At 37.5% G+C, this 26211-nt stretch overlaps 1 long non-coding RNA gene across 1 annotated transcript; it reads right to left on the bottom strand.

Moving 5' to 3' along the window:
- Positions 1 to 11362: 11362 nt before the first annotated feature.
- LOC309845064 lies at positions 11363 to 25059 on the bottom strand. The gene is made up of 3 exons (XR_014301011.1): positions 24979 to 25059; positions 11572 to 11719; positions 11363 to 11489 (listed from the first exon to the last, which is right to left on the bottom strand). It is a non-coding gene; the product is annotated as an uncharacterized lncRNA (long non-coding RNA).
- Between the last annotated feature and the right edge of the window lie 1152 nt (positions 25060 to 26211).

Here is a 26211-nt window from a genome sequence, read left to right as displayed (position 1 = left end):
TTATTTGGGGAGGGTGGGGCAAAGGGAGAGAAAGAGAAAATTTTCAAGCAGACTCCCTTTTGAGAGTGGAACTCCATCCCTAGGCTGGATCTAATGACCATGAGATCATGACCTGAGCCAAAACCAAGGTGTTTAACCAATGGAACCACCCAAGTGCCCCCCCCCCAAAACTTATTTATTACAGAGAGTTATATTTTAATTTTTAATTTTTTAATTTAATTTTTTATGTGCTTTCACCTTGCCATGAACTTCTGAAAGGAAGACTGAAATCTTGGATCTTTTACAAAATCTCTTTTACCTTCCTTTTGATTTCTCCACCTCTCAGATGTGGCCTCAATATGTCCCCTGCTGCTTTCTCTCTACTAGGGGTGATGTTTATCTGCATTCCCCTATGGCTCAGTAATGGCTGCATTCTTCTCTTCACTCAGTTTCTGCTTGATATTTTGTTCTGGCGTGGGTTCCAGAGCTGGCTGTACGGATTTGAGCTCTACCTTTCCCCCTTGCATGTGAACTAAATCTTGCGCTATTCTGTTTCCTCGTAATCTTGTACGTCTGAGGCGTGGATGGTTTTCTTTTTGATCAAAAGGATGATCTGTGGACGTGATTCCATTTGAGGTAATTGCCATTTTCCTACTAGAATTAGAAAATTTCTTTTGTTTACAATGTAAAATAACCAAGAATAAGAAAAAACACCTTAAGTGAGATGTCCTAGCTAAAGGACATGGAATACTTCCTGAGGGTGTGATTGGATTTGAAAATATTTTTCTATGGAAAATGGGGATGGTGGGAGGAGTCACACAGAGACAGATATAAATTAGGGGCAGATACAGAAAATATGAACGAATTTGAAAGATAAAGTAACAGAAAAACAGAGAAACGGAGAAACAGACATAGTGTTTAAGAGATGAACAAAAGATCAAAGGGGAATAAAAGGAGCATATAGAAGATATATATTATTTTTATTTTACTTCCTGTTTAGATCAGAATTTACTGAGTACCTGACAATTTTACCAGCTTAATTTGGCAAAAATATCACCACGAACAACCATGGCTATTTCTATAGGTCATAGATGATTTTTTTTTTTTTTTGCCATCTTAACACACAGATCTTTATTTGATAAATTGTACAAAGATCCAGAATTTAAAATTGTTGATGAATGTGAGTATATGAAGGAAAAAATTTTATATCAAGTAATTTATATTAATACACTGCCAGAAATTTGGAATGGACAGAAAATAAAACAAAAACAAAAACAAACCCACAAATCCTTACTTTGATTTCAAGGTGTTTCCCAATTGCTATATAAAACTAAAAATGTTGTTTATAGCCAATACATGGAGTTTTAGGGGCTTCTCAAGAGGGGCATTTAGGCTCCTCTGATCTTTACTCACCTTTACACTCACACACTTAAGGAATTTTTCTGTATATATTAAACTTAATATTTTATCCAATGCATAGAATCCAACTTGTTTAAATGGTTCAATGACATAAAAATATTAAGAGTGTGGGAGTTGATGCTTTTCTCTTAAAATCTTCTGCAATAAATGAACTGTGACAATCAAGTTTCCAAATTCTGTTAAGCATAAGATGTAAAGCTTGACTATTTTAACCTAGGCAATAAGTTTAGGCTTTTTTTATTTTACAATGGTGAGATAGTATCAAAATTGCCCAGTATAACAGTTCACTTAATTTGCCATGTGAAAAATACATTTAATATCTCTGATGAAAAGCAGCTCTATTAAACTGAATGGCCGTTTTCCTATTTTAAAATGTCTCAGGATCTTACATGAACTTCTAAAAATATCCCCATGCTACTGAATTGCTAGTGCATTAAGTGAACATTTCATTTACCATTCCACAGATAAATATACACATAAACTATGTTTTATTTAAGACACTTAGCTGGAGTGTGAAACATGGTTAAATGAGAAATATTTAATGACCCAATTTCAAAAGGTCAGCTTTCTATTTTAATTCCTTAGAATACATAAATTCTTGACATTGCCAGTATTTAATGAAAACTTTATTGAATACTGTGAATAAATTAATGAATGATCTTGTTACTACAGCACATTAAAGCATCAATTGTCTCTCAGGCAAACCCTGAAATTAGAGTCTATATTATGTTAGACAGTGCTGTAGCTCTGGCTCTCAAAGAAATTTTAATCACTATTTGAATAATTCCTTGCCCTGTCTCTCTGTTTTTACTCTCCCCTGAGTTCAAAACATTCTGCATTTTTTGGCAAGTTAAGTAATTAATCAGATTGCTTTGGTTATTTACAAATAAAAGCTTTGTACTTGCTCTAGACTACCTTCCTTATGATAAATTTTATTGAGATACCCAGTCATAGAGCTGTCCCCTCTTTCTAATAGCCCTGATCTAGAGTAAACTGTTACTTCCATAAGCCCTCAAAATTGCCTAACCAAAGCCCAATCCTATTATAGGCTTTTTCTAACCCCTCTTACTGAGATGGCCATGGGTCCCCATGGTTTGTGTCACCCCACCCCCATTGCAACAACACACCTAGCTTGTCCACTACAGGTGTTTTCCTGGCATTCTTTGGCAGGAGGGCATTGGTGCTCCTTCAGTGATTGTCTTCTGTCTGAGTTCATGCAGTCCTTTGAGCATGGCTTGCAAGATCCTTCATGAATGAGGCTCTTCCTGTTGGACAAGCTCATTTGTTGCTTCTTTCTTCCATAATCTACTCTCCCCATCACCTTTTCTATTCCCCAAATGGCCATGTTCAATATTGATTAAAAAAAAAAAAAACAAAAACTAAGTAACAAGAAAGAGTAAAGATTTTGGAAGACAAAAGAGAGGTTAAAAAGATATATAGGAATCCAGATTCATCATGTAGTCTTGTTTGAAAAAGGAGAAGGAGATTGGGACTGAATGCATCATGGCCTTGGTATTATTTTTTTCATATTGGAATCTGAGGAGAGTCAAGTCAGAGAATCTTACAGTGTTTGTCTGTTCCTTACATACATCTCTCATGAACTAAAGCTTTGTGTGAAATGATATTACCCCATCAGTTAGCCACCGAATATGGCTGTACTCTAAACCAATAAAATGAGAGGCTCTGAGGGTGAATCCCAAGCATCATCATTATTTTTAGAGCTCCCCAGGTAATCTCAATGTATAGCCAGCATCCAGTACCACTACTGTAAAGAGAAGCAAGAGAATAAGAATATTCAGTTTAGTAATTGCTTCTGGTAGAGAGAGAGAGAGAGAGAGAGATAGAGATGCATCCAAACAAGGACAGTCAGAAACATTTAATACCTTGGCAATGTTCCAGTGCAAAGGTAGGCAATGATATGTTAAGTTTTATTAATCTTACTATTTTAATTGTCTTGATTGTGGTTTATATACATTCTATTTTTGAATGAGATGGTGACTTAAAAAATAATTGATCAAATCTGAAGAATACAGATGTGCTTTTTATTTTTAGTAATCTACTTGAGAGCAGTTGTCTCAGCCATACATACATACAATCACTTAAATGTCACTAGCCCAATATATGCCCTGGATATAAACAGCAAAATTCTAAAAAACAAAACAAACAAAAACAAAAAACAAAACAAAAACCCAGCAACAACAAACTCCTCAGTATAACACAAAATGAGTTTTCTTTTTAAGATAACTAAGATAAATAAATAAATTGCCATAATGAATATGATGGTCTTAAAAAAAAAACTTTATGCAATAAGCAGCATCTTATGTTTTTTTGAAATGAAAGCAAATTTAGCATTTCAGGAATTTAGAAATTCTACTGTTTCTGAGTGGCTTTGATTACACCAGGTAAAGATTCATTCCTCAAGCTACTGGAGACCCTGCTAAGGAATAACTGGGATTTCACTCTTTACCCACAGGATACCAATATAAGCAAACACAGGGAACATGAATTCCCTGGTTCTTCTACTGCGTGGCAAAGTGCTGTTCAAAATTTGCAGCCAAACCTTATGTTTACCCCGTCATGATCAGGGGAACACTGAGTCCCTTCTTATGTCTCACAGAAAGTACTTCAAATTTTAAAAAGGCAGGTTATATGAGGGAAAATTTTGAGGGATTTTCTGATTATGTCCAAACATTTTGAGTAATTGAGATAAATTTAGTGACCCTGAAGTGATTTTATTTGTATTTTGACAGTGATGGCTAGGAAAATTATTCCTAACATAGAAGTTACCACTTACTCATTTAAACTGCCGTATTATTCCAATAAAGTAAAGTATTTAAAAGATTATATGTATTTGCCACAAGGATGCTGTGCTGTTGTTATGTTATGCTGTTCTGTTTTTTAACGGGAAAATAATAATAAAGAAAGGCAATAGTAACCAGGACACGAAAGAGACCAGAATGCTATGATTGTCACTCCAGGGTTGGTTGAACTGATGGATCTGGCTTTATTTGAGCATGAGAATTGGAGCTCAATATTAAGATAAGATTCCAAGAGAGAGGGACACTTGGGTGGCTCAGTCAGTTGGGCATCTGCCTTCAGCTAGGGTCATGATCCCAGAATCCTGGGATCAGGTCAACGCATCGGGTTCCTTGCTCCGAGGGGAGCCTCCTTCTCCCTTGCCCTCTGCCTGCTGCTCCTTACGCATGCCCATTCTCTCTCTCTGACAAATAAATAAATACATCTTAAAAAACAAAAAGATTCCAAAAGAGAAATTCTTTTCTACATTCAAGGGCTTGCAGCTGCCTGTGTCCCAGCAAAAACATATAGACAGCCTCTCAGTAGTAAATAGAAATAAAAAAGAAGTCTGAGGTGAATATACTTAATGTTATCTGAATCTTAGTCTAAGGAGGTATCACTAGGCAGTATAGGGTTCCTCACACTGCACTTCCATCTGGTTTATGGTGTATTTCTTTTTAAGATTTTTACTTATTTATTTGACAGAGAGAGATCACAAGTAGGCAGGCAGAGAGAGAGGAAGGGAAGCAGGCTCCCTGCTGAGCAGAGAGCCCGATGCGAGACTCGATCCCAGGACCCTGAGATCATGACCTGAGCCGAAGGCAGCGGCTTAACTCACTGAGCCACCCAGGCGCCCCTATGGTGCATGTTTATAAATAAAGTTTTATTACAACACAGCCATGACCATTTGTTTATGTAATATCTATGTCAGCTTTCATGCTCCAAGTGTGGGCAGAATTAAGTAGTTGCAACAGAGAACTTTATGCCCTGTAAGCCTAGAATAATTACTATCTAACCCTTTATAGGAAACATTTACCAATCTCTAAAGTAGTAGATGAGCGCAAAGATTGGATTTGAATTCTGGCAGCATTTCTTGTAACTGTTTAACTTTGAACAAGCTGCTTATCTCTCCCTGCCTAAGCTTTCTCTTCTTGATTACTCTAAGGCATATGGTATAGTGCCTGGTACATAGTAAACTCTATGTAAGTATTTGATCTTATTACAATTTTTGAAATTTGGGTAACATGATCTATAATAGCCTGAAAAATTTACCAAGTTTATTTTAAGAATGAAAATACAAAGTGTCACTTGCTAATGCAATTTTATTTATGTATTTTATTAACCACCATTATTTTTATAGATTTTCTGGAAATGTCTGTTTTAAAACAAAACAAAAAACGGCAGTTTTACATTTTAATACAGACCACCTATGTATGGGTTCAACAAATCTAATTTACCAGGAAGACAGGTTTTATAGATCACATTTTATTAATCTTGTCTTTCTCTTACAGATACCTTCTCATGCTTTTCAGCTAATGCAATTCTTCCATAGCCCTCAAAGGTCCAACTGAATCTTTCGTAGTATTTTCCTGTGTTATATTTTTGCTTTATTTGTGGGGAAAAAAAAAAAAAGAGTATCGATGTACCAAGGATTATGGTGTTTATTCCTCAGGCTTTTTTTCTTTTTCACCTTGTCCCTCTCTAGATAGAGAAGAAATATATTATGTTATGAACTTTACTGTTTAGATAGGGCCACATTTATATGATGGACTGATTGAGCCAGTGGAAGTTAATGGCGCAGGACTGTCCACACACTCCTTTCCACTGGACCCGTTCTCTATGGCCCTCCTTGCTGATAAAAGAACACTTGGCAATGACACAGTAAATGGCAAGATTTTAACAGTGCCAAGGGGACTGTGTGAGTGCTTAATGAGCCATTTCACTTTGTTAATGTCTTACTCTTTGCTCTGTGGCTTTAGGTCAGTGGGCAAGTTGGAACTATAAAGTCCAAGGCTGCCACACACATCTCTGGTAGCAGAGTGTGGGGTTTTGTCTCTGTGTCCTTAGTTTGGAAAGTATTTCCCGTATCAGTTTTCAGGAGACAGTGCACTATCCTATCAGAATGGTGAACATTGTCTTAAAGTTAATGGTTTAGCTGACCCATTACTGGGATTTGGGCACTGAATTACTTTTCATTTTGCAGCTTTATTTTGTACTCAAGTTCCATTATTCCTAATATCTCCAGCTCTTTATGAATAGCTTGTGGTTTTCATATGTCAACTGTGTAACAGTATTAGCAAAAATGAGATCCACTGTTTCTATCTTCTGGCCTACACTAGTAATAATTTGAACAGAAAGGGGTGTTGGGGTGGCTCAGTTGGTTAGGTGTCGCCAGGTGTCTGCCTTCCGCCCCGGTCATGTCAGGTTCCTTGTTCAGCAGGGAGTCTGCTCTCTCTCCCCTGCCCCTCCACCCTGCTCTTTCTCTCTCTCTGGCTCACCTCTCTCAAATAAATAAATACAATCTTTTTTTGTTTGCATATTTATACATTTAATTTAATTTAATTTAATTTTTCAGTGTTCCAAAATTCATTGTTTATGCACCACGCCCAGTGTTCCATGCAATATATGCCTTCCATAATACCCACCACGAGGCTCACTCACCCCCCCACCCCCACCCCCCCACCCTCTAAAACCCCCAGTTTGTTTCTCAGAGTCCACAGTATTTCATGGCTCATCTCCCCCTCTGATTCTCCCCAACTCCCTTCTCCTCTCCTTCTCCCAATGTCCTCTGTGTTAAACAAAATCTTAAAAAAATAATAATAATTTGAACATATAATAATAAAAAGGGAAGATCGCAGATTTTCAAACCTGACGAAGTTGTAACAAAAATAAGGATCAAACCATATGATCCAATATCAGAATCTAATTATAGTGCTTGCAATTTTTCCATTGTCATCTAACATACACAAAAAAGCATCAGTCTATAGTTCCTTCCTGTCTCTTAGCTATTTCATTATCTTCACAAAGTATAATAGATTTCATCCTGAGGCAGTATGGTATATTGATTAAGAACAATAGACTTCAGAGTCAGACTTCCTGGTTTGAAATATTTAGACTATTTAATAGCAGTGTTAACCTAAGACATGCTCTTAGTTTCTATGAACAAAAGTTCTGTAAAATAAAGACAACACTGGCATGTACTTCATAGAATGACATGAATATTAAGTGGATGAAGCATACACACCTTGAACATAAGAAGTAATACCATAATTATCATTTACAATATAAAGGGAGAGTTTGAGCTAAAGCAAATCAACGCATTATCCCTCTTTCAACCTACTTCTTTTTCTTCTACACATGGTCAGTCCACGGTCAGTAAACAGAAGTCTAGATGCTTGGATGAATGCTTCACTTGAGAAATCTTCTCATATTCTCCTTAAAAGTCAAACCCTTCACAAAATATTTCTTTAATACCTATCATCAATATCCAGATACATCCTTCCCCAAATACATAAAACATATTTGAGAGTAATTTCTCTAAAATTAAAAATAGGGGCACCTGAGTGGTTCAGTCATTAAGCATCTGCCTTCCACTCACGTCATGATTCCAGGGTCCTGGGATCAGAGTCCCCCTCCGGCTACCTGCTCAGTGGGAAACCTGCTTCTCCCTCACCCTCTGACTGCTACTCCCCCTGCTCCTATTTCCTTTCTCTTTCTCTCTGTCAAATAAATAAATAAAATATTTTTTAATTAAAAAAATAATAATAAAAGTAAAAATAGATGAGGGGTATATATATATAATGGTAGCTAATAGTCACTGGGTGACTCAGTAGATTAAGGGTCCTACTCTTGATTGCAACTCAGGTCATGATATCAGAGTCATAAAATCCAGCCCAGAGAATGGATCCACACTGGGGGTGGTCTGCTTGGGCTTCTCTTTCACTGCTTGTTCTGCCCCTTCCCTCTTCTCCCTACCCACCCATACACTCTCTCTCAATCAATTAAAAAAAAAGAAAAAGGATTCTCAAGGGACGCCTGGGTGGCTCAGTCAGTTAAGCTTCTGCCTCTGTCTCAGGTCATGATCCCAGAGTCCTGGGTCTAGTCCTGCATTGGGCTCCTTGCCCAGCAGGGAGCCTGCTTCTCCCTCTACCTGCTGCTCCCTGCTGCTCTCTCTCTCTGACAAACAAATACATAAAATCTTTTAAAAATTAAAATAAATAAATAAATATATTTTAAAAGAGATTCTCTCTGTTCCTCCCCCCTGAGTGTATATACTCTCTCTCAAAACACACACACACACTTTAAAAACAGATGAAAAGTGGAGAGAAACATACTTTATCTGACCATCCAGGAACAGTTATCAGTATAAATTCATCACTGTTCTCTTTTGAATTTTCAGTAAGTCCTGTCATTTTCTACATAAATCCTACTTCTTTCTTAGTAGTCATTTGTTTTGTTGCAACTGTGAATAGAAATCTTATGAGAATTTCAAATATATAGGAAAGCTCTTCATTCTTGCTTCTTTATTTGTTTTAGGAACATTTTCCTTTTCTCATTAAGATTCTTTTTTGTTGTCTAGACGTGTAAGCATTACCAGGCATAATGATTTTTTCCCATTTTATTTCTAATACATTTTTTCTTATTTCTGTTTCATATGTAATAGATACTGCTATGAAAATACAGGGAAATGTTAAATAAAAATGAATATTGCCTTTATCTACTTCAAGTCTATAATTGTGTCTGTTTCATATTTTAACACTATCCACACTTATTGGATTAAGAAGCCTTCTTTTGGTTATGTAAGACAAATTCTTTTACTGTGAACTGTCTTGGATTTTCATCAATAATGGTAGCTAAATTTAATGAAACCATTTTTTAAGTTTTCTAAATAATAATAGGCTAAATTGCATTTTCATCAATAATTATGTAGAAAAATATTTTAATAAATAATAAGTGTTTGGTTTGGTTTTTGATATTTCAACTTGTACTAGATAATGACTACTAAATTTAATGTGTATATTTACTACTTTTATGAGATATTTTTCCTTTCAGTTTATTGTATCATTTTTATTAATGCTACTTTACCTTTTCAACCAAAGTCTGATTCAGTTATTGAACTGTCCTATAACAACATTGGCTTTATAGTATTTCTACAATTGTATTTTGTGGCGTTTCTGGCGTAACATTAATTTTACTTAGTAAAAGTTTATGATCGTTACATGTACATTATAGATCTTACATGTTCAGAATATGAAATAACCCATGGAATTTTTTTTTTACCCTTTAATGCTTTTCATATAAATTGACATGAGGATTTGTTTTGTTTTTTGTTTGTTTGCTAGTATTTGCCTGGTAAATTTTTTCTACTATTTGTATTTAACATTAATTGTTAATTACAGGCAGTGATTAAAGGAGTCAAGCTTCTTCAAATTTTTTTGCTTTGTGGCCCTCATCATGTGGATACCGAGTTTCCTGTGAACACTGATATCTGGCTGGCAAAAGAGGAAAAAGAATAAGGTTTGCCCTTGGAAAGGTTTTATGCACCAGGCCTTACAGGGGCAAGCAACTTTTCCCCTTTCATTCTGTTGGCCAGAACACAGGATCTTGATGAAACCTAACTACAAGGATGGGGGGAAGTATGCTGTCAGGAAGGCAAAATCAGTTTGATTAGTGGCCAGCCATCTTTACCAGTAATGTTTTTAAGTATCTCTTTGAGGCACTATGTTAAGAGGTTTTATGTATCTCTTCATCTTTATTCTTTTTTTTTTCTTTATCCAGGAGAATACAGTTTGATTATATTCATTTTCACTTCTGACATACTTAGCTTTACTTCTATCAGCTGGTTTTATGCTTTTGTTTTCTAAGCTTTTCTTTGTTTTGATTTTTTTTTTTTTGCTGATTTAAAAATACATTCCAGTTGTTCCCATGTGCTTCTTTTAAGTTTTAAACAACAAAACATATTAATGAATGAAAAAATATAGAAAACACAAATATAGTACTTAATACACAAAAAATTCTCCAGAGAAAGTCAAGTGTATTAATTCATTTAATCCTCACAATAGTCTTATGATGTGGGTAATATTTAAAGTCCTATTTTAAGCATGAGGAAACTAAAAAAAAAAAAAACTAATTTCCCTATTAGATCGCAAATTTATATGCATGTAAAATATAGTTTCAAAATGTATAAAACAAAATTGAAGGAATGTAAAAGAGAGACCAATACACCATTACTATTGGGAGATGATAAAATACCTCTTAACAAGTAATAGAAAAAGCAACACCACAAAAAAATCAGTTAATATATATGAATAGGAGCAAAATCTTAGGCAAAATTGACCTAGCTAATATAAACACAACAATGTACCCAACAAATGTGGAATGCCCACTTTTCACAAGTGCCTAAGAGTGATTTACAAAAAGTAAGGGTGTGGTTAGAGGTCCATCAGGATGAGGACAGTAGAGGCTCCTGAATTTTTCTCTTTCCACAGATGCAGTGATTGTACAGCTATACACCAGTAATTCAGTAGAATATAATAAAGCAATGAAAATAAGGCAATTTTTGCACAAGTGCAGGAAAAGATATATATACATGATTGTACAGCTATACAGCTAATTTCCTCAGAAAGAAATCCAGAAACTGGCTGAGAAATCCCTACATGTTAGTAGAATGAGAAAATACCCACACTAAAATGGATCAGAAGGACTGAGACACACTTGCCATAAAGCTAACCTCAGGCACACTGCCTAACAATGGGGAGGGAAATTTTAACTCCCAGCGTCTCCTTGAGGAGCAAACATTTTGGACCACACATCTTGTGTGGCAAATTAAGACACACCTGAGAAATGGAGCCTTAAAACACCTAGCTCTGAAAGCCAATGGTCCCTGAGACCTCCCAAGGCCAAGGCAAACAGAGAAATGGTGCTTGCTCCCTCCCCGCCCCCCAAGGGCTCAGCACAGGGAAAGCAGACAAAAAAATGCCCACCTCCCGGGTTTTCCCTGGAATGGATTTAACCAGATTATAAAGTGAGGCCCGAGGGTCCAGCTTCTAATTTAGGGCACATCTGAAGCCTGGTTGTAATCCTCCCTCAGAGACTAGGGAAGCCAATAGACATTACCCCTGCCTTCTCCCCCTTGCTCACTCCAACAGTAAAACCAGGTTACCTGTATCTCCATAAAAGCAATTTGTACACATTTCTGGTGTTCCAACTTCTGCGGCTGCTAGCCAACACGGTTTGCATTCAAAATCACTTAGCTCTGGTAGGCAACAGGGTTTGCATTCACAAGTTCCCCAGGACTGTAACAAAGAAGGAAGTAGTTTTTCAGTGGGCACAGGGGAACCTGAGTCCTGCAGAGAGAGAGCAGGTAAAAATGCCCACCTCTGTTGGTCCCTGGAAGGGACTTTACAGTTTTCCTATCTGGTGACTGAGGGTTAGTCTTCTAATCCATCTCCATCTAGGTACTAACTGTAATCCTCTTCTTCGCGACGCTGATGGATCTTGGCACACTCTCAACTCTTGGAAGCCACTGGAACAGAGAAGTCAGACTGGAAAATCACAAAGGTTTGAGAGACAATCAGAAGCAACTTATACTAGCATAGAAGATCATTTTCATTTCCACAGCATAGACATTGATTGTTCAAGGAGGAAGAACTATACTGTTCATGAAGGAAAAGTTTCTCAAATTGGACTATATTCAAATCAATACATTTTGGTCAACTAAAGTTGTAACAAGGAATGGAAAAGCAACTCACAGAATAAGAGAAGATATTTGACACATGGCTATATCCACAAGCTATTAAAAAATATTGATTTCTGAAGAAAGGAAAAAGGAAATTAAACAACAGATTTGAATTGGCATTAAGCTATAGTATTATATAACCAAGTTGCCAATACACGTATGATTACCTGTGTTCACCTTATCATTATCAGGGACATGAAAAACACGAGATAACACTTACAGATCCACCAAAATAGCTAATGTAAAAAAGACAAATATCTGTGAAGATATAGAGCAAGAGCAGTGTAAACTTGTAAGTTTAGAAAACTGTTTGACGTTCAAGCTGAGCATATACATTACGTCCCTAGCAATTCTATTACATATTTATGCACCCAACAGAAATTTGTGCATAAGTGCTGGAAGAGACACATACACAAGAATGTTCCTGGCAGCATCATCTGTAATAGCCAGTAACTGGAAACAACCTGAGTATTTATCACCATTACAAGCCATCACTAAATGGTAATTCAGTGGAATATAAATGAAGCAATGAGAATGAACAAAGAACAGCTACATAACATGGGTGATTATCTTAAATATGGGCTGAAGAACCCAGACGGATAAGAATGCATTTTAGGGTTCCCAGACCCAATTTCTAATGCATAGCCCCCCCCCCCAATACACACACACAACACAAAACAATTCTTGGACAGCAGCAGGGTATCCAAGAATTCAACCAAATTCTGGCACTATATATCTGGAGAGAGTATCAGATTTTACCTGCTAGGGGCACTTAGGTGGCTCAGTCGGTTAAGTGCCTGCCTTCAGCTCAGGTTGTGAGTGCAGGGTCCGGGGATTGAGCCCAGTATCAGGCTTCTCTGCTCAACAGGGGGTCTGTTTCCTCCTCTCTTTCTGCCCCTCCCCCTGCTTGTGCATACACATACGCTCTCTCTCAAATAAATAAATTAAATCTTTAAAAAAAAAAAAAAAGGATTTTACCTGTTAATGGTTTAGTCTCACAAGACAGCCCTCCATCCCTCACTTCAGAAACTAGTTGCAAACCCCAGGCTGTTACCTATGCTTCTAACTCACTAGCTACAGATTAGAGGTTACAATGAACTCCTTCTCAGGTTCAATTAATTTACTAAAGCTGCTTACAGAACTCAGAAAAACACTTAAGTTTATTAGTTTATTAGAGGATCTGATAAAAGTTACGAAACAACAGCCAGACGAAGAGATACAAAGCAAAGCATGGGATAAGGGAGAGAAACGTCTGTGCCCTCTCCAGGAGCACCACCTTCCCAAATCCCAAGTGTTCAGCAACGTGGTAGTTCTCTGAACCTTGTCCTTTGAGTTTTCATGGAACCTTCATTGCATAGTCATGATTGACTAAGTCATCATCCATTGGCTAATTCAACCTCTATCCCCTTCCCCCTCCCAGAGGTCAGGGGATAGAATAGAAAGTTCCAACTCTCTGATCATAGAGTTGGTCCTCTGGGCAACTAGCCTCCACCCTTGGGTGGAGTTAAAAAATGCCTCATTAACATAACAAAAGGCACCTTGATTGTCCTGATTGCAGGAAATACCAAGGATTTAGTTAGATGTGAGCCAGGAACTGTGGAGGAGAACCAAATATATATTCTTATAAATCACAATATTGCAATAACATATTCTGTTATTCCGCTTATATGAAGTTCAAGCATAGGCAAAAATGAAACTGTCATTATAAAGACAGGTTAACTTTAAAAACTAATGTTTTACTTTAAGAGTAAAGAGGAACAAGTGCGTTTGTGTTGTACCAATTTATTAAATATATTTGTTTGTGTTTGACTGTATTATAGATCAATTGCAATCTGTATTATAGATCAATTTAAAAAATGTTTTGCTAATTTTTAGTGTCTCATTTTGGATTGCAAGAATGAAAGTGAGACTGAACAGTGTAAGAAATCTTCCATACACTGAGAAAGAGGGTATGATGGAAAACAATGATATATTTTCCTTTATCCATATTCATATGTAGTTCTGCCAGAGGGTATAAACTATTAAGAAAGGAAAAAAGAAAGAATCTCAGAGAGATGATATGGAAATAATATCCCAAGGTTAAACCCAGTTGGCCATGTTAAAGCTGAGGTCACATGTGGGCTGGAAGTAAGTCTGATTAAAAAAAAAAAAAATGAGTTGTGTGCAGAGAGGGCTAAACTTACTGTCAAAAGTCTCAGCACCAGGGTGCCTGAGTGGCTCAGTGGGTAAAGCCCAAAGCTCAGGTCATGATCTCGGGGTCCTGGGATGGAGCCCTGCATCAGGGTCTCTGCTCAGCGGGGAGCCTTCTTCCCCCCCACCCATGCCTGCCTCTCTGCCGAATTGTGATCTCCATCTGTCTAATAAATAAATAAATAAATAAATAAATAAATAAATAAAATCTTAAAAAAAAAAATCTCAGCACCAAGAAGTAAATAAAAAATATAAAGTCAGAAAAATAGAACTGATGAGGCAGATATGAAAGTTCAGAGTAGATAATAGGTAACATGTTGGGAATTGACATCCACGTGAATAAAAGTCATAAAAAATAAATTTGACTAAAAAGGTGTGAGAAAATTAAGTAGGTAACATAACAGCAGATTCAAGACAACAAGGTCTTATGTAGGAGCAAGCTTCTAAATACAGGCAAAGTAAACAGGAGGAGCAAGTTACATATAAAAGGGAATATAAAGCAAAACAAAAATAAACTTCTAGTGAGTGAGGTTCTATCAAAGTCATTAAGCATCTTTCTAAAGGAATAACTCACTTTATAAATGTCACTTGGTGGATTATGACTAGAGGAATAAGCATTGGTGAGTAATTTGTTGAGGAGAGGGTATGGGGTTGTGTGTGCGCCGTGGTGAGCACTTGCGTGTGCTTGTGTACCTGCAAAAGGCACCCAGCCCCAACAAACTGGGCTCCTGCCTCAAGTGTGAGAGTGAGTAATTATTTTAAGTTGACTTAATACATAAAAAGTTCCTACTTCATTCCTTCCTCCTTACCACTGCTTGGGGAAAAAAGGGAGAGAGAGAGAGAGAGAGAGAGAGAGGAAGAACAAGAAACAATAAAGAGGAAAAAAGCCTCAAACATGAATCTGAGAATAGTCTTTCCATAACATGAAGACGTTGTGCGAGGACTTTTGAGGGTACCTGAGAATTAACTTTGTCTAATCTGGAAAATGGATGAAACTGTAAGGGTCTATTGAGCCAGAGCAGCTCCATCCACTTAAACAGTGATTTTGTTGTTTATGCAGTAAAATGTAAACTGATCCTGCACCGCCCCTTCAGGGAATTTACTTAAAAAAAAAAATCCCGGGGGCGCCTGGGTGGCTCAGTGGGTTAAGCCGCTGCCTTCGGCTCAGGTCATGATATCAGGATCCTGGGATCGAGTCCCACATTGGGCTCTCTGCCCAGCAGGGAGCCTGCTTCCCTCTCACTCTCTCTCTCTGCCTCTCTGCCTACTTGTGATCTCTGTCAAATAAATAAATAAAATCTTAAAAAAAAAAAAATCCCAGAAACCAGTCCCAGGTAACAAAGCCCAAATACAAGGGTGGGTCAGCCCAGGTGAAGGTATCCAATCAGTGGGGGCACATACTGTCTCCCTAGTTACCAAGGAGTATGGGCCCCGCCCTTTGGGTGCCTTTTGGGCGCCATTCTGACCAAGGTAATAGGCTAGTTCAAATATCTACTATAGCGTAAATTGTAATTCAGTTGATTCAATTGGTCACTTATGTATGACCTAGCATGACTGTGCAGCTTTCTCTGTGGGTTACAATCTCATTGGCCACCTGTGCGTGGCCAGGCCCAACCACATGGCCTTTGCCCTTAAAAGCTAGTTTGTAAGGCAGAGAAAGGCCGCCTCTTTGCAAGAGATGGCTCTGGCCGGTCAGTTTGATTCTTGACGCTTGGCGCGAAATAAAGCTTTGCTTGACCTTCGCTTTGTATCAGTCTCACTCCTTTGATTATGGACCCAACAAAACATTAATATCATCTACTCTGAAAAGTAGATGAAAGATTCTTTACTTGTCTATACTACAATTTCCAAAACCCTAAATTGTAACATGACATCTCTTATGAGTACGGAAGAAGGAAAAACAAAAAACAAATAGACAAAAACTCAAAACAAGAAAGTAATTTTCCATGGGTACTTGAGAAAAAAATAAGAATCCTGTGTTTTCTTTGTAAGTTTAATAGAGTGCATGACCAGAAACGAATAAAAGAGAAATTCAGTGTAGAAAAAAACACTTTTTTTCTAAATGAAAATTTTATTAAAGAGCAATTATTGCAGGAAGCACCGTGAAAAGCTTTGTATTAACCAGAGCTGAATAACAATAAAAGTGTGGTGTAGAGAACAACGTCTCTGCCCTGAGCCCAAACCCTGGCGTACACAGACCATCTTCAGCCAAAGGGTTTTTCTCGCAGAGCGTCTGAAATATTCATAGGTCCCACACTAGAATAAATTTATTGCTACTATAAGATATATAAAAGGTTGATAAACTGCTTCCCTGACCTTGGAGAACTTTGTGGGCATATTAAGAGACTTTGATACATAGCAGAATGCAGGCGTGCCTTGTGATTTGTTGGCCACATGGTGCTGGGCCTGCACTATTAGGCGCTTGCAAAACCAGGGGGAATCTGGAGAAGGCAGCCTGAGCGTGCGAATGAGCCGCGCTCTTGCCGGCAAATGCAGCTTGTGACAACTCAGGGGATTTGAATGTTAAACAACTCCATTTAAACCCCACACAAACCCAAACTTTATGACATATATATTGTTCCCTGCAGTATGTATCTTTGGTTTTCTGCTGTGTCTTTGCTTTCCTGACTGGTAACATAGCGTTTGACCCCAAGTACCTTGTTTACAAAGTGTTGCTTCATTCAGCACACTGGGGCTCTAATGAGTGACAGGAACAGCCAGGAGAGGCTACGTGGAAAAAAGTAAAACCAAGCAGAGTTTTAATAACCGGAGTGCTGAGCCCTGTTAGCTCTACAAATATGTCCTGGAAATAGAAAGACTTGAATGACCAACTGGGGGATGAAAAGTGAGAAATGCTGGAAGGAAGGAAGCACCGGCAACATAAATTGTTAACATTCATTTTTGGTTTATAAACCAGAAGACTCGTGTTAAAGCCCAAAGCATGACTACAAAATTTATAAGAAAAAGTTGTAAATTGTATTGTTTGTTCTATATTTAACAGAACTTTCATCTGTTTTATTCAAAGGGTGAGTTTAAGGTTAAAAAGTATATCGACAACAAAAATATAACTAGATTCGTAGGAGCTGTAAGACAATTTTAGTTTTTCTGACCCAGTCTAATGTATCATTTATCATCTACAGATTAGATCAGATTTTTCAATGCTTTCCAATTTAAACCTTTCCTATCTTAGTGACAGTGGAACATACAACCCAAAATTAATTTTTTCCTGTTTCCAGAAGAGATAATTAGGGGCATTCAAAGAAATCTGTGTTGAAGGAAAGGAGCCTCGCTTCCAGGTGGTCTGAGTACCATCAGACCACACCTCCAGGTTTCTTAGCCCGTAAGCAGCAAAATAACAGGAGATAAAATTCCCTCCCTTGTTTCTTGCTTTAACTTTAGCAAGGATTACCCTTCAACTGTGTAGTGTCTGCCAACAAACGCATTATACACTCTCCCCGCTTACCAGATAGGAGCCCTGCCATGATCTTGATTATTTGTGGATGCTCTAGAAGACACTAGAGCTGTGAGTTTCTCTCCACTCTGGTGCCATTAGCCGGTGGATTCTTGGTGTGGAGTAGGAGGAGAATATAGGGGACCTCCCATTCTGATGTCTAGAGCAAAGGTGTGGGCATTGATGTTGGCCAGACCAGTTGTGAACTAGTTCATTATTTGGCTTAAAAAAGAAGTCATCTATAACCCTGTTTAGACAAACTTGAGACATTCTTTCTGAATATTCAGAGGTTGATAGATTTATCTTTGTCTAGCAAGTTGAATGTTTTATAGACACAATACCTCTATAAATTTTAAAGTTTAGAATGTTGGATGGTAGAACTTTTCACCGTGGTTCATCAACCACAATAAATCCTCTTATTTCACACTGAATAAAACCACAAAATTTGAAAAAAGTTATTTGTTGTTACACATATCAATGTGTGATGTCACTTAAAGTAATCACATCGGAAGATTTCATTGCTTAAATGTGGTCTTGTCTAGAAAGATTTACGTGTGAGCTCATGTGTTCATGTTACTCCAGTTCCTTGCTTTTGATACAAAATGTGATCTCTACTTTATTACTTCTTTTATTCAGTAAGCTTGAATTTTTACTGTATACCGAATATTTTGCATTTGCCTCTTCACATCCACCTTTCACTCTCCACCCAGCCCAGGAGGCTGACCTTTATGGACTGGCCAGCTAGTTCCCTTGCCCTCTAGCTTTTGGTTATGCTGTGCCAATGGGAGACACCTGTAGGAAATTTGGAGAGTAAAGAAAAAAAGCTTTGTTTGCTAAGTCCTTCTACTCAAGACCGAAGCATCTTTTAGTGAGTTCTCTCTATGCAACTGCAACTACACTTTAGTTAACCGAGACCTCTCTTTCTTAGCCTTAGGGTTCTTAATTGCCCCCTACTGTCCTACCATAGACAGGAATGGTATTCTGGAAGATTGCTTATCAGTATCCCTAAACACTTTTCAAAACATTGTAAATAATCTCTTAATTACACTCTTTAATCACCCACTATGAATGTGCAATTGGTTTCCTACTGGGTCCCTGACCAATTGGGGTAACTTTTTAAAAATTGTTACTTATTTGAGAGAAAGAGAGGGAGCACAAGCAGGGGAAGAAGCCGACTCCCCCTGAGCAGAAAGCCTGACACAGATGTGTCTCCATCCCAGGTTCCCAGGACCCCAGGACCCCAGGACCCCAGTATCATGACCCGAGCTGAAGACAGATGTTTAACCAGCTGAGCTACTCAGGTGCCCCTAGATGTAACTTTTTGGAGTTCGCCAGAAAACACGTTTTTGCTTGATTGATTTTTATGGTAAAGCTTTCATTTTTAGAACAATTTGAAAAAGAGTGGTTTTAAAAAAGAGTTAAGAAAAACTGACAATGGTATATCTTTAGAATCAATTTTTACAACTCTAAAGTGGCTATTTAAATTAAAATGGCTTTCATTTTTACATCAAAGATCTGGCTTTTTGGATCAACCACAATAGTTAGTGGTCAAATCTTATATTGGCTGCAGAGTTTATCTGGTAGTGTCTTAATATAGTCACCTCTTAACTGCCCTGAGCATTAGATATTTTTTGGCATTCTTTATAAGTTAACTTAATTACAAATTGTAATTGCGACTACTTTTCTTTTGTCCTTCTGGAAACACTTTCATTTTTTATAACTGAGATATAAAATTATAGGTTCTGTTCTCAAAGCACTTAAATTTTTATTCAGTTAAATAAACTATATATGTACAGAAAATTTCATACACCAAGTAAAACATTACACAGGTATTGTATTAAATGGTTGCTGTGAGTATTACATGATGCAAGTGTTCATGGGAGGAAGACAGGAATATATAGTGGTAGATTAAAATAGTCAAGAAAATTTATCTCAAAGGAGGGTATTTATCTTAACGAATTGAACCTTATTCAGCAGGATCTGCATAGTTAAACAGTAAGTGTAGTACATACCCTGAGATGAACTCAGTGATACTGTCAAGGTCAAGTTAAGAAGGTTTGGAAAAAGCAAAGCACCAGCTAGGTTGTGCCTGTTGTATTTGTGGACAATGAGAGAGAAGGTTTCAATAGTAACTTAGAAACCACTGAAATATTTCTAGTAGGGAAATTATTTTTTGAAAGCTGCAATTTAGAAAGATTAATCCAGGGGACTGAACAGTAGTACACCATGAACAGCTGGAATCATAACTGACCCAAAGCTGCTTTATACATAAAACAAATTCTTCTATTACTTGAAAGCTTTACACTTTAAACAATGCATTCTTCATTTTAAGTAGTTCATATTCACTGTAAAAAATTTAAAAACATGCACACTAACACAAAAAAGCAAAGAAAACATAAATTCTCCCATAGTTTTACCACTCATTTTGAAATGTACATTTTTCTGTTTTTTTATCAATGCTTACATACAGAGCAACTGAGTAGGCTATGTGCACAGACATGCAAAAACACTGAGATGGTCTTTTGCGACTCTCACTGGCGTTCAATAGCAGCTAAGGACATATGGCTCTCCCAACAATGACTACACTAATTCAATCTTTTAGTCTCAGAATTTCCAAGCCCAGCCCTCTGGTCTCCTGCTCACATCTGTTTGTTCCTTGGTTTTTGTTCTTACCTCTCTACTCTTTATTGAAAGCAGAGGAAGAAAGACCAGAAGCAAGTTATGTCTCATAACTCTCATCCCAGTTAGAGAAGCATTTACAAAATGTTTGCAAGCAGTTCTTGAAGGGATTATTTTTAAAGAAATATGGAAACAGTAATAGGAGATGGACTAGAACTGATTTAAATTACTCATTTATATCGCTACAATCAATACCAAGTGGAATAACATAAATAGATGAACAACTATTCCTAAAGTATTGCAAACACGTCAGTGGAGATTGTGACAAATACGCTGCTTCTTTAATGGAAGTAGCCATTCTTCCTTCATATTCATGGTAACATCCATTCAAGCGTCTTTCATAGTTTCCAGTCCTATTTTGAAATCTACTTAAATACAGAATTCTTTGTGTTCTAAGCCCATTCTATGTGGATTTACATTTGTAGCAACTCACTTGAAGCTCAGTTACACGTTAAGTTTGTCTCAAGTCTTTTATTTTTGTTTATACCCATAAACGCTGATTCCATGGTCACTCTTCTGAAGTTATTTTTTTCTGAAGGACAGCGTCTGGGTTATATGTCATCAGGACAGGCAGCCAGTGTCGCAGGAGTAGAAATGCTCTGGCCCTGTTGCGGGGTTACAGTTCATAGACTGGGTCCCCGTGGAAGATATATGAGGGCTCCGGCCATTGTTCAGTGTTCACTCCAGGAGTTGAACAGAAGAAATCAATGAGCCGCAACTGTGTAAAATAGGGGTCAAATATGTCCAGGTGTGGTTCCACATCTATCAGAGAGCACTGTTTGATTTTCCTCTAGACAGTATTCATTATCAAAATGGGCTTCAGAAGCCTTTTATTAAAAACAAATTGATGTTAATTAATTCAGATTGCAGTGGCCATTAGTCAGCTATCTCATTGCTGGAAACTGGATCAAATCAAGACTGTTTCTTGCAATCTCTGATGGTTTACTATCTCCAAATCCAATTATACATTGAGATTTGAATTTTTTAAGTTAGAGTAAGCTGTTCTACTCTGGCCTTCTCCTGATTATCAGCTGTCTTATTCTTTGGAGGATCTGTATTATCTTATTTACTGTTTATGTGCCTATAATATTATATGATTTGTATTTTCTAATCAGATGTTTCTGGAATCAAAGAAATTATATCAAAGAAATTATTTTTAATTAAATACTAGGGATTTTGAAATCTACATGCATTTTTTTAAAAGGTATAGTTTTTTAGTTTTGGGTTTTTTTTTTTTTTTTGGTTGTTGTTTTCATTTTACAAGAAAAATATCCCCCAAATTCTAACAAGTTATTTTCATGATGTCTTAACTATCCACATTCTATAATTCGTTTTCGTGTATATTATTTTTTTATGCCTTATCTCTTTCTAACAAACACACACATGCATCAACAAAAAGGACGAAAAACTAGCTTTCAAAAAACCTTTATTTTTTCCTTTTTCCTGTAATTAGTCTGAATAAGAACCAGTTCAATTGCCCATTTTCTCATTGTCTTGGCCATTTGTCTCTGGGACTGACAAACAAATTAGGTACAGGCAGATATGAAATATGCTTACTTTTTTCCTCACCTTCTTTAGACAGACGGAGAGTGAAAAGCCAGAAGCAGAAAGCCGAATCTCTAGAAATCGTACATTAGACAAAAAGAAAAGTTGTATATGAAGTGTTTGTGTGAGGGAGGAGTATGGGGTTTCAGAGAAGGATTTTCAAATGGTATATAACAGAAGAGGTAATTATGGAAAGATGAAAGCATGGGGATGAAATTTGCAAAAGGAAGAAATTAGAGATGATACAGAATTTGTAGAGAACTCTTCTCTTAGACCGCAGCAAGCAGAACCTCTATTGTTCAGGTGGCCCCCCACTCTTTGGAATGCCTTCCTCAAAATTTTCTACCTCCTATTCCACTGTCTGAGAAACTGTGCTGGGGTCATGCCAAGAATCCTGACTGGGTAGAATACTCCAAGTCCAGACAGGGACATGCAAAGGCCCTGGACTCTATTTTTATCTTATGGGTAGCTCTGACCCTTTATATCCACAAAAACTGAAGTCATCAAAATAGCCTGAGGAGCTCTACAATTTGCAACTATGGGATCATTCCAGGGTGTTCTGGCCAGATCACCAAGTCCTGGTTCCAAGAAGGCAGGTTGGTATGTGAATTGTTCCCTTTGGCTCGTGAGGTATTCCTGTAATGGGATCTCTTGAGATTAGGCTGTGATATTGGTACTGACATGCTTTTTTGAGATGACTATCCATCTCCTTGAAGAATGAGTTCAGGACTCTGAACTGCCCCCATAAAACCTTGGTCATATGGGTCCATGTATTGGATTTGCCCATGTGCTTCTAGAATAATGTCACCTTGGACTTAGAGTATCCGAGGGTGGTAGAAATGCTCATAGGCACCCTTTATTTGTGCCCTTCCCACCCTCAGACCAACACTGGCATCTGTCCTTCATCAGACTTTGTACCATGGTTTGGTCCATCTTCCAGGGGTTGTCACTTCTATTTCTTCCAATGACTTTCCAGACCATTGTTCCTTAACGTCAGTGGAGCCTTTTGATCAATATCCACTCTTGCCTTCAGTTTATATGGTGACTTTGTGCTCTCCTGGGTCATTCTTAAGCTGTTCCAGATAAGGGAAGGCCATTCCCTGTGTGGATAGGTCCACTCTTCTCACTCTACCCACCGACTCCTTTCCTATACTCTCCACTGATGGTAGTATATGAAAATAATGATAATATTTTAAGAATGACATGATCACCTCCTCAAGATTTTATGGTTGGAAAACATGTTATTCTACTTTAATGAAATAAAATCCCATATGCTGAATTTAACTTGCTCACTCACAATTTCCTGCATACTCTACGTGAGACTTGCATTTTTGGTCTTCTTCAAAACAGCACAGTAACATTCCCTGAGAGATTCATTGGAAGCCACTTCCATGGGCAGCATGATGGATGGTGCAGCGTTATGAGTAATGATGTAACCAGAGCTAAATAAATGGTATTAGGGAACTGCAGTAGCAAGAAGATCTATATTGTTTCAATACAAACAGGTTCTGTAGAATATGCCATTGTGAGTCATAACAGCGTTGCTACCTTTTCCTCATGATGGGAGATATGAAATTACTCTGCTCTGACACATTTAAAAGGAAGAGATGGCTCCTGGATCAGCACACAGAAAACCTGGCCCTGGACCCTCCAAAGAATCTTCATGGGCACCAATAGAACAGTAAGCAGATACCTAACATCTCTTCCCAACCCACTAAATCTTCACCAGTAAATCACTAAGCCTCACATGGGCCCATGAATTTTTTTTAAAAAAGATTTTATTTATTTATTTGACAGAGAGAGATCACAAGTAGGCGGAGAGGCAGGCAGAGAGAGAGCAGGAAGCAGGCTCCCCGCAGAGCAGAGAGCCCAATGTGGGGCTCAATCCCAGGACCCTGGGATCATGACCTGAGCTGAAGGCAGAGGCTTTAACCCACTGAGCCACCCAGGCACCCTGGGCCCATGAATTTTTAAATACATTTTTAATCAAAATGTCTATAGGGATATAGATATATATCTCTATCTATCTATCTATCTATCTATCTATCTATATCTATATCCCTATATATATCTCTATCTATCTATCTATAGATAGAGATAGATAGATATATAGGTATATCTATCTATATCTATATATAGAGAGAGAGAGTATGTGCATTCCTGGGGCAATATATATCTATATATAGATAGATAGGCAAGAGAAAATTGCCCCAGGAATGCACATACTCTAGGGGCAGCCCCACTTCACTGGGCTCTCTCTGGTGATCCATTCAGATACCAGAGGTGTGCGCAATACATTTGTACTTTGAAAATGGCAAGAGTACTTGAAATTTATACTATTGATAGAAATCATTGTTTTCCTGAAAGAGGAGAGCACCTCTCTTCTTGATTATGGAGAAGGATGTGTAAGAGAGACAAGAGATCACCAAAAAGGAAAATCATCACAGTGTATTTGTTTGGCTATTTCTCTCTTATTTTAAACATTCATTCAAATATGGTTAGAAAACTACCCATAATTCTTAACTTTGAATATATTTGCTTCTTATAGACCGAGTTCCCGTGTTTAAACTGATGGAATTTAATGTATTCATTCAAACTACAGATATTATTGACAGATCATGTAATGTACCAGGCATAGAAATTTAAAAAAAAAAAAAAATTGAGCTTGTTCTCTGCTTTGAGCTGCTAGTGGAAGAGAAAACCATGTAAACAAGTAAGTACACAATGTGTTTTGAGAACAAACAGAAAGGAGAAACTAATCTGTATGGAGAAACAGGAGCAAGCTTTATATGAGGCCTTTTTGAAGAGTCTTAAAGGATTACTAGGTGTTTCCAGGGACATAAGCAGTACAAGTCTCACACAGGCTGATGGATATATATGCAAATATTAACATTGACGCCAACCTCCTGTTTCTCTTACTCTGCCACTTAGATTCCTAAGATAGGAAGTATTTCTCAGTAACATTTAATTAACCTCTGTAGTTTAACATCTCTAAAGGAGTGTAAATTGGGTATTTTGAGGGATATTTTTCAAATTACCTAACTGTTGCACAGGGTACTATACACAGTGTATATAGCAGCTAGCCCTCTATATTTTGAGAAATTATTTCTGAGCCCTAATTCCACATTCTACAGGAGCCAAACTTCCTTTGTAAAGTTGATGTGAATTACCAGACGTTTACCTTTTGGGGTCTCTGACCTTGGATCCTGCTTCCATGTGTGTATCCCTTAGGTTTCATACTCAGGAGGCTGCAAAACAGCCCATTCCAGTGCTTTAAGACAACCCACCCTTCTCCCTGTTCCCATGGAATTACCAAGAAAGAAAGAAAAGAAGAAAAGAAAAGAAACTTCTATTGTGAAGTCAGCATAATCGTTTTCTTATTTCCTCACTCAAGACAGAAATGATTTGGATTCTCTAAACCTGGAAAGTTTTTTATTGGTTTTTTTTTTTAATATTTAAATAGGCTATATATTATTGAAGTATGTGGAAGTGTGCGTGTGTGTGTGTGCGTGTGTGTGTGTAGTGTGTTTTCTCTATAAGACGCCCACAGTGAGATCTCAAATCCCTGTGCAGGAACATTTAAGTAACTTCTTTAATAATACAGAAAAAAATAATTCCTCAATTAGAATATTTTTAGCACATTGTTCCACTATGTACACTATAAATGTAAAGCAGGCACCAGTGCTGTCTCCCCACAGGGAGAATTTATGACATGGTACTATTATAAACCCAAAGATTTTATAGTGTTTCGTTTTATGGTCTGCTCTGCCTAAAATGACCTAAGGTATAATTTTCCTCCCACTGATAGATGCCATCTACAAAGTGCCACTGCTATTGAAAGGTTGGGCTAGACCAGTAAGGAAATAATTCTCACCTTCATGTCGTTTGCTTCTAAGCCCAGGTGGTAATGAAAGGGTGGTGCATCAGTAAAAGGTTATTCATTAAGTACCCTTAAGCGTGTTTGTAAGTACAGGGAACTAGAAAGACTCTAAGAACAGTTCTGACTGCAACTTTTGGTCATTTGAAGCAATTACCAGAGGTGATCTCTGTGAATGCTCCCAGAACAAATGAATTGTCTAAGGTGGGGGGAGTGAATTTCTAAGTACCTTTTATAGCCTACGTGGTCTCTGAACCCATTAAACACATTATCATTCATGAGGCCAAGTGCCTGCTTATCTCCCCCAAAGACAGTGCATCTGTACTGGGTGTGTGGGACTCTCTCAATGTCCTGCTCAAGGTAAAACAGTTTCTTACTGCATGTCTTTGGTAATACCTATTAAAGGATTCTGAGGGAGAATTCTGATGAATTAAAAAAAACTGACTCATATCTGCTTGAACAAAATAAACCACTGGTGATACAGTCACTGTATCCCTATTCAGTGTATTTGAATTTCAATTTGATCTCTATGATAAT

This window comes from Mustela nivalis (assembly GCF_964662115.1).
Source record: "Mustela nivalis genome assembly, chromosome: 12".
Classification (NCBI taxonomy): domain Eukaryota; kingdom Metazoa; phylum Chordata; class Mammalia; order Carnivora; family Mustelidae; genus Mustela; species Mustela nivalis.
The sequence above is the reverse complement of the archived record's forward strand: the minus strand, read 5'-3'. Positions and strand labels throughout refer to the sequence as shown.